Here is an 8474-nt window from a genome sequence, read left to right as displayed (position 1 = left end):
ATAGCATTTCTCGCACTTTACGTTCTGTCTCGCTTATCTTGCTCCATCGCTTCTGCCCTAGCGGCAGCAGAACCACTGTGGCGGGACAGTGACCCAAAAAATTTTCTGATTTTTTATCTCTCCTAATTAATGACAGTTCAGATCGTTACATTATTAAATTTCCTGTTATTTGCTTGGTTAATGCATCGATGTATCTGTTTAGTTCAACATGTTCAGTATTATTTTTATCATGTTTTGCTTACATATTTAGTACATTCAAAGTATTAACCGCATACTTTCTGCATATATCATTTGATAATATGGCCTCAGACATTTAAAGCTTAAGACGTGATTAATATAAATTTTAGCCAACATAGCAGAAGTATTTGGTAATTCCTCATCCTTCGAGGACGACCCTTACCTTTAACAATTTCAATTAGGCTTTCTTTCAGTTTTCAGATTGGTGAAGTAATTAGGTAGGGACTTGTCCTAGCAACTTGTTAAGTAGAGGCTTTCAAGGAGTCAACTTAGATTCAATTATATATGTTACAAAACATATGAGTGTCTATTTCTTGTATGACTATTCAGTTTTAGTTTTCACTAAGTTTCAGTTATTTTTAGGTTATTTCATGTTTATCTTAGTATCATGTCAAATCATGAAATTAACTTGGGGTCACTTGTAGCTCTAAGTACCGTATCACAACTAGGGAATCGTCACGTATCCTGACAATTAAGTCCTTATTATAAATAACTTATTGCTTTTTAGCAAAATAATAGTACTTTAATGACCATTATTACTTGTTATCAGATCATGTATCTAATTGATAGATGCTATCATGTGATATAACTGATTATTTTCATGTTTAATTAATGTCCTAAGTCATACACAACCCCCTAAACTTGTCCACATATTTCATTTAGACACCTCAATTCAACTGTATACCTTTTGAACACTTATATTGTAAGAGATTTGTACCTATTAAACATTTTGTGCTGACATGGCAGCATGTGTGTAATACACACATGAAAAAAGCGTGAAAGAGCATCATTTAACCAAAACAAATAATTTTTTTAAAAATAAAATAAAATTAGCATCTCTTCATCTTCTTCTTTGACTCAACCACCATTGGAACCACCTTCTCACCACCGCAATCACCGGTGTCCCACCATTAAAGTTCATTTCATTTTTTCTCGAGCTGCAATCATTCTTCTTCTCTATTCCACTTTATTTTTTAATTAAATATATGTCACCATATCCACAATGCTCTTTTCCTTTATTTTTTCAGTCATCTTCTTCCCTTTTTTTTTCAGACCATCATCTTCTTTCTCCTTTTTTACCAACCATCGAACACCACCTCATTTTTCTCCAAATTTATCATCGTCAATAACGTTTTTTCTTTTTAGCTTTTCAAACAATCAATTACAAATTTTAATTTGTTCATTAGAAAACAATGCCACCAATCATCTTTTTCTTTATGCCAAATCAACTCAAACATGAATTAATCTAAGCTCAAAAATAAAACATTAATTAGATAAAAAGAAGTAGAAAATTTTTAGGTGATTTAAGTGTTTTTTTTATAAAAAAAAAAAAAAAGAGGAAGAAGATGAAGTTGGGGTGGGAGGGGGAGCAGGTCTGAGCAGAGGCAGAAACATACATACTTTAGGATTTTATTTTTTTAATTATAATTATTTTTGAGCATAAAAGACGGATTGCTTTTTTTTTATTAAGACACGTGTCTTCTTTTAATTAATTAGTTTGCCATGTCATGGCAAGTGCATCACACACACTTGACATTTTTTGTGGATTATCAAAATATGTCTAATAGGAAAAATTTTATATAAGTAACAGTGTTCAATAAGTAAAAGATTAAATTAAGGTGTCTAAATGAATAATGAGGACAACTTTAAGGGGCCACAAATGACTTTGGCCTTAATTAATTAATCAATTACTTTTTTTTTTACCTAAAAAGTTGTCTAGCCTTTATTTACCAAGTGGCCGATTATTGACAAATAATTTAGTAGTTGATTAGAAAACATATTTGTCAACAATTGACATGTATCAATTTATGATGTACTTATCTTCAGTCCATCGTCAACATAGAGGGTAGTCGATAATCGTATTGATTTTTGATTTCTCAATAAGATAATTAAAACTAATTTGAAGATGGGAACTATTTTGCAGTAATTTAAAAATATTTTTGTACTAAAATTGACAATTTTTAAACTTCATTTTCTGATGTGTCTATTTCACCATTTTTTTTTTCAAAATTGATGAATATTTTACTAATTGAGTTTTCAAAGTGTTATTTTACCAGTGTACTTGTATAGGTGTAGTCAATATATATGAGAGCCCGTTTGGATTGACTTAAAAAAGTAGTTTTAAGTTAAAAATAAAAAGTCAAACTAAAATGATTTTTAAGTAAAAAGAAAAAGAGTAGGGGGAGACCTACTTTTGGTTTCTGACTTATTTTAAGTTATTCGAATCATTGCTATTTTACTCAGATCTGTTCTAAAAAAGTTGAGGTATTTCAACTTTTGACTTATTTTAAGTCATTTTTTACTTTGCCAACACTTTGTAACTCATTTTAAGTCATTTTTGACTTATTTTAAGTTATGTTTCATATTTGTCAAATACTTTAGACGTCAAAAACTGACTTAAAAGTAGATTTGATGAACTTTTAAGCCAATTCGGAAAGGCTATTTGGGCCTATTTGGATTGACTTTTGGTTTATGACTTATATGCCAAAAGTTATAATTTAGGATTTTAACTTATGATTTTTGACTTATTTTTGCTATTTTGACTTTAACATAAGTGCTTATAAACACGTTTTAACTTTATCCAAATACTTCAAATCTGATTAAAAACTATTATAGCTTAAAAACACCTAAAATAAGTCAATCAAAACGGACACCTAGTCCTACATGCACATGTTCAACATGAAAATGGGGCCATCTACCCTTTTTCCGGGCCTATAAAATGCCTCCTTCCTACTATAACTTTTCCATTCACCTTTCAAGTACAAATAACTTTTGTCTCACACACTAATTACACCTATAATTCACTACACATTGTCCCTGCAAACTCAAATAATACCTTTAAGTCATGCAATCCACTAACGTCACAGAATTATATTATAATCCTGCTCAATATAATTACACACCAACGTTTCATGATCAATCCATTAATAGAATCCCTAGTCCCTTATATCACCTTCAAATTGGTCCTCCAATTCAACAACTCAATTCACAATCAACTTATTTCAACACTAACAATTCAACGTGTGATGAAATTGATGAGCTAATAAATGAAAGGAAAAAAAGAAGAATGATATCTAATCGAGAGTCCGCAAGGCGATCGCGCATGCGCAAGCAAAAGCACTTGAACGAACTATGGGCACAGGTTAGTGACAAATGTAGAGAGATGTATTCCAAATTTTGAATCATGAAAATGAAAAGAATACTAGCTTTCGAATAAATTATTTATATATATATTAAGTTGATTTCTCCATACAAATTAATATTTAATTTATGGTACTCATTACTTTTTAGTTTGTGTCAAAAATATTCATACCCGTCAATATTTGGAAGCTACTCCTTGTTTTAACATTTCTCAACATTTACAAAGAATTATAAATATATAAAGGCTAAATCTTGAATTTGCCTCATTTCAGGTAAATTGCCTGCGGAACGAGAATCACCTACTCCTGAACAAACTTAATCACGTCTCAAAAATCCATGACCAAGTACTTGAAGAAAATGCTCAACTCAAAGAAGAAACTGCTGGACTTCGTCAAATAGTTACTAACATGCACCTCATGGATGGTCCTAATTATCCTTTGAAAGAAATTCAACTTGATGATGATGAACCTTGTAGTGGTTCATCTCAAAATGAATAGAATAAACGTAAATGTGCATGTGCTTTAACTTAACTAGCCTTATCTGATATTCACGTTCTTCAGCTTTAGGTATGCACAAATAGATACTTAAAGTTATACATAGAACGAGTAAACACATACATTCTAAATGAAAATTAACGTCCTATATGGCATCCTACTGTTTTATGTCAGGTAGAACGCATCTGTCTACTTGTTCAACTATATATAAGTTTAAGTGTCTACTTATACATACCCAAAGTTGAAGAATATAAATATCAACTGAGGTCAAATTAAAAGTCATATTTATATATGTATTACGACAATTTTATAAAGTCCCCTATATATTATGCTTGCTGGCCGTGGTTTTCTTTCTGTTTTTGCTTTCTTTATATTTGGATGATGTAAATAATTTGAGTTTTCCTCCTCTTATTGGTTAATCTGTTTACTGGTTGTGGTCTAGGCTATGATTATTATATATTTGCTCTTTATGCTTTATGTATGTCGTTCTTTCTTTGCAATAGAAGTATTTGTCCCTATTTGTGTTTGTTTTTTTTCAGATTTAAACAGCGAAAACTTTAACTAATTATTCAAAGGAAAAAAAAAAGAAGAAATATATTTGAATTTTAATCAAAATTGTTGTAACACTATCGAACTTTGGAAATGACCTTTTATTCCTCTGCACTATTTAATAGTGTATTTTTAAAGGTATATATATGTATCTACGTAGACATCATAAAAAATGCATCATTATAAATAGTAACGTGTCCAGATGGGTACATATATGCTTTAAAATACACTATTAAATAGTGTAGAGGGATAAATGGTCTTCCATAAAGTTTGGTATCGTAACGACAATTTTCGATCAAAATTATATTTTTCACATCCTTTTCCCTAATTTAAAATGTATTATCTGATCATATTGATATAAAAATAATTTTAATTTAGAGTACTTTATTTTAGTTTTTAATACACAAATATTTATTTAAAAAATATTAAGTTGATCAATTTAATCCAATTTTACTCTAATAATTAATCAAATTAATAAAAAAAAGTGAAAAAACATCATATAAATTAGGACAAAAGACGAAATTTTCGCGGTCAAAGATAGTAATCAATTAAGTACTGTAATGCCTTTCGGTCTAAGCTATCAACTAAGATTTTAAGTTGATCTTATTTAATTTAACTAAAAGAAAATTAAATTAACATTACAAATATTAAGTTAGGTCACTGTATTATTAAAAAGAATTAATCACGATAACTCCCCAAATGTAACTACTAATCATGTGAACAAGTACGTATGCTATTTGACTAAGACATGTCATAATTTTAACTTCTTATGAATATGACTTAAGATGGAATGGTATGAAGGTTCAACATAAGGATACGTGAATATTGTCGCATTCTTTGCGGGAGGGGGAGTGGGCTAGCTCCCTCATCCCCTCATGTCCTTTCAATTTAGTTATTACATAATTTTTTATTCTTTAAAGCGTATATACATATATATATATATATATTGTTTTATCTGTTTTGTATCTTGCTGCTTTGGTGTCTTTTTCTTACAGTTTTGCATCAGACACTTGATTATTTGAGCCGAGAATTATTGGAAATTGTATTTCTACGAAAAAATAGGTGAAATAAGATCTTCGTACATTCTACACATTCTAGAGCCTACTGAGCTTATTAAATTGAAGTTAGTTATTACTATAAGAGTATAGAGTAATTAAAAATATTAATAACATAATAGAATCAAGATCAAATATGATATAGGACACAACATTTTGTTTAGATTAACGAGAAATGATGATTCTTTAATTACCTGTTTTAGCCATACTACAAATTAAATGGTCCTAATTATCCTTTAAAAGAACTTCAACTTGATGACGATGAACCCTGTAGTGGTTCATCTCAAAATGAATAGTACAAACATAAATCTTAATTAGCCTTATCTAATATTTATGTTCTTTAACTTGGGTATGCACATTTAGTTATTTAAATTTGTACAAAGAACAAGTAAACACATGCATTTTACATAGTAATTAGCGTTTTATATGATGTTCTACTTGCCTTATGTCATGTAGGACGTGTGTGTCTACTTGTTCAACTATGTATAAATTTAAGCATCTACTTATATCCGAAATCGATGAATATATATACCAACTGAGATCAATTTAAAAGCCATATTTATTTACGTATTATGACAAATTTTTAAGTCCCTATATATGATGCTTGTTGGCATGGTTTCCTTTCTGTTTTTGCTTTCTTTATACTTGGATGATAGAAATAATTTGAGTTTTCCTCTCCTTATTGGTTAATCTCTTTCCTTGTTGTGGTCTAGGCTATGATTATTATATATTTTTCCTTTATGCTTTATCTATGTCGTTCTTGCTTTGCTTTAGAAGTAAAGTATTTGTCCCTATTTTTGTTTGTTTTTTTTCCAGATATAAATAGTGAAAACTTTTAGTAATGATTTATAGGGAAAAAGATATGAAATATATTCAAATTCTGAACGAAATTATTGTTACAATATCAAATTTTGGAAATGACCTCTTACTTCTCTACACTATTTAATAGTGTATTTTACAGGTATATATGTGTCCACGTAAACATCATAAAAATTGCAGCATTATAAATATTAACATGTCCACGTGAGTACATACTTTTAAATACACTATTAAATAGTGCAAGGGTAAAAGGTACTCCATAGAGTTTGATATCATTACAACAATTTCGATCAAATTTAAATTATTTTTTAGACCCTTTTCCCTAATTTTAAATGTATTATCTCATCATATTGATATAAGAATAATTTAAATCTAGAGTACTTTATTTTAGTTTTAATACATATATTTTAATTTAAAACTTATTAAGTTGATCAATTTAATTCAAATTTACTTTAATAATTAATCAAATTAATTTTTTTTAAAATGAAAAAATGTCAAATAAATTAGAACCAAAAAAGAAACTTTAAATCTAAGCTAGCTATCAATTAATTAGTACTGTAATGCCTTTCGGTCTAAGCTACGAAGAAAGAAACTTTTAAGGGGTCGTTTGATACAAATATTTATAGTGCAGAGATTAGTAATGCAGGGATTAATAGTGTAGGGATTATTTTTTGTCAAATGTTTGGTTCACTACTTTCCACTTAATTTTGTGTTTAATTTATAATTCTACAAAAAAAAATTCTTTTCTATTATACCCTTGTGTTATTATGAGTGTTTATTTCATGTAACTAAGTCAAGATAGATAACTACCGGATTGGATAATTTTTTTAAAGAATTATTTATTCCATTTAATTAGTTAATCAAATACATATATATAAAATTGTTATTAATTTTAAGGTATGATGTACCACTAAGAAGATCAGTGATGGCACAATGTATTTCTAATTTTTTGTGGGTTAAGTATATATCTTAAACTTAACATAGATTTAAGACTACTTAAATTGTTAATACCTAAAACTTTTTTTAAAAAAAAAAAATAGTTCAAGTGGGTAATTGACAAATTATCTTGAATATAAAAAAAATCAAGAAAAAATGGAGAAAAAAATATTAGTAAAATCATTAAATTACACCAAACAAATTTGGAGAATTAAAAAAGAACATTTATAACCACTCTAATATAAATAAAAAGGAAATTAAATTACAAAAGATTTTTTTAAAAAAATGAATAAAGAGTTAGTTTAGTCATTTAGGGATCTTATCCAAGGTTTAACAAACCTTGGATTACCTATCCCTCCCTTTCCTAGGGATAAAATAAGACCTTGTATGAGGTATAACTAATCCATGGATTAGGTTAAATGAAGTAACAAAACAATGTTTTTTATTGGACTAAATTTTAATCCATGGATTCTTTTGATTAATACCTCCTACCAAACGGGTCCTAAGTCTAAGCTAGCTATCAATTAATTAGTACTATAATGCCTTTCGGTCTAAGCTATCAATTAAGATTTTAAGTTGATCTAATTCAATTTAACTAAAAACATTATTTAACATCATAGATATTAAAAGATCAAAATATTAAGTTGATCATTTATATTAAAAAAATTAGGCGAAATGATTTGATAGACCCTTATACTTGTATCAGTTTGTATTCTGAACCTTTCTACTTTATCCGTTTGTCATCTGGACTCTTAAACTCAATTAAAATGAGACTTTTAAGCCCCTCCAACCATGTGTGTAGCTCACTTTCAATTATATAATTGACATGTCATAATCACGTCAGATATATTAATGTCACATCATAATTATTTCGTAACTATTTTTTAAAATTAATAACTAAAGTTATTTAATAAAATTTAAAATAATAACATCTTAATTTATTTTTGGCATTTTTAAAAGTGAAATTCCATTAATTCAAAATTTTCACGACCAAAATCAACCAGAGAAAGCAATTGCCGCCGACGTCGCCATTTTTGTCGGTGAAATCACATATACTGTAAAATCTCGTAACTCTAAATAGCAAGTAATAAGCTAAAAAGAAAAAAATAATCACTTTTGGAAAGAAATGAAAAAATTTGGAAAATTTCCTAAGTTTAAAAAGTGAGTTTTGGCCATTTTCAAACCGCCTTTACTTCTAGCTCAGGATTAGTTAGAGTCACTTCTTCGTATAGTTATAAAGCCT

The 8474-nt window shown here is 28.4% G+C and overlaps 1 long non-coding RNA gene across 1 annotated transcript; it reads left to right on the top strand.

The window, feature by feature from the left end:
• The first annotated feature begins 2983 nt into the window (after window positions 1–2983).
• LOC109119770 (uncharacterized) lies at window positions 2984–4388 on the top strand. Its single transcript, XR_011220278.1, has 2 exons — window positions 2984–3379; window positions 3651–4388. It is a non-coding gene; the product is annotated as an uncharacterized lncRNA (long non-coding RNA).
• Window positions 4389–8474: the final 4086 nt, after the last annotated feature.

The sequence above is a fragment of the Solanum lycopersicum genome, chromosome 3 (assembly GCF_036512215.1).
Source record: "Solanum lycopersicum chromosome 3, SLM_r2.1".
NCBI lineage: Eukaryota > Viridiplantae > Streptophyta > Magnoliopsida > Solanales > Solanaceae > Solanum > Solanum lycopersicum.
This window is presented reverse-complemented; position numbering and strand designations above follow the sequence as displayed.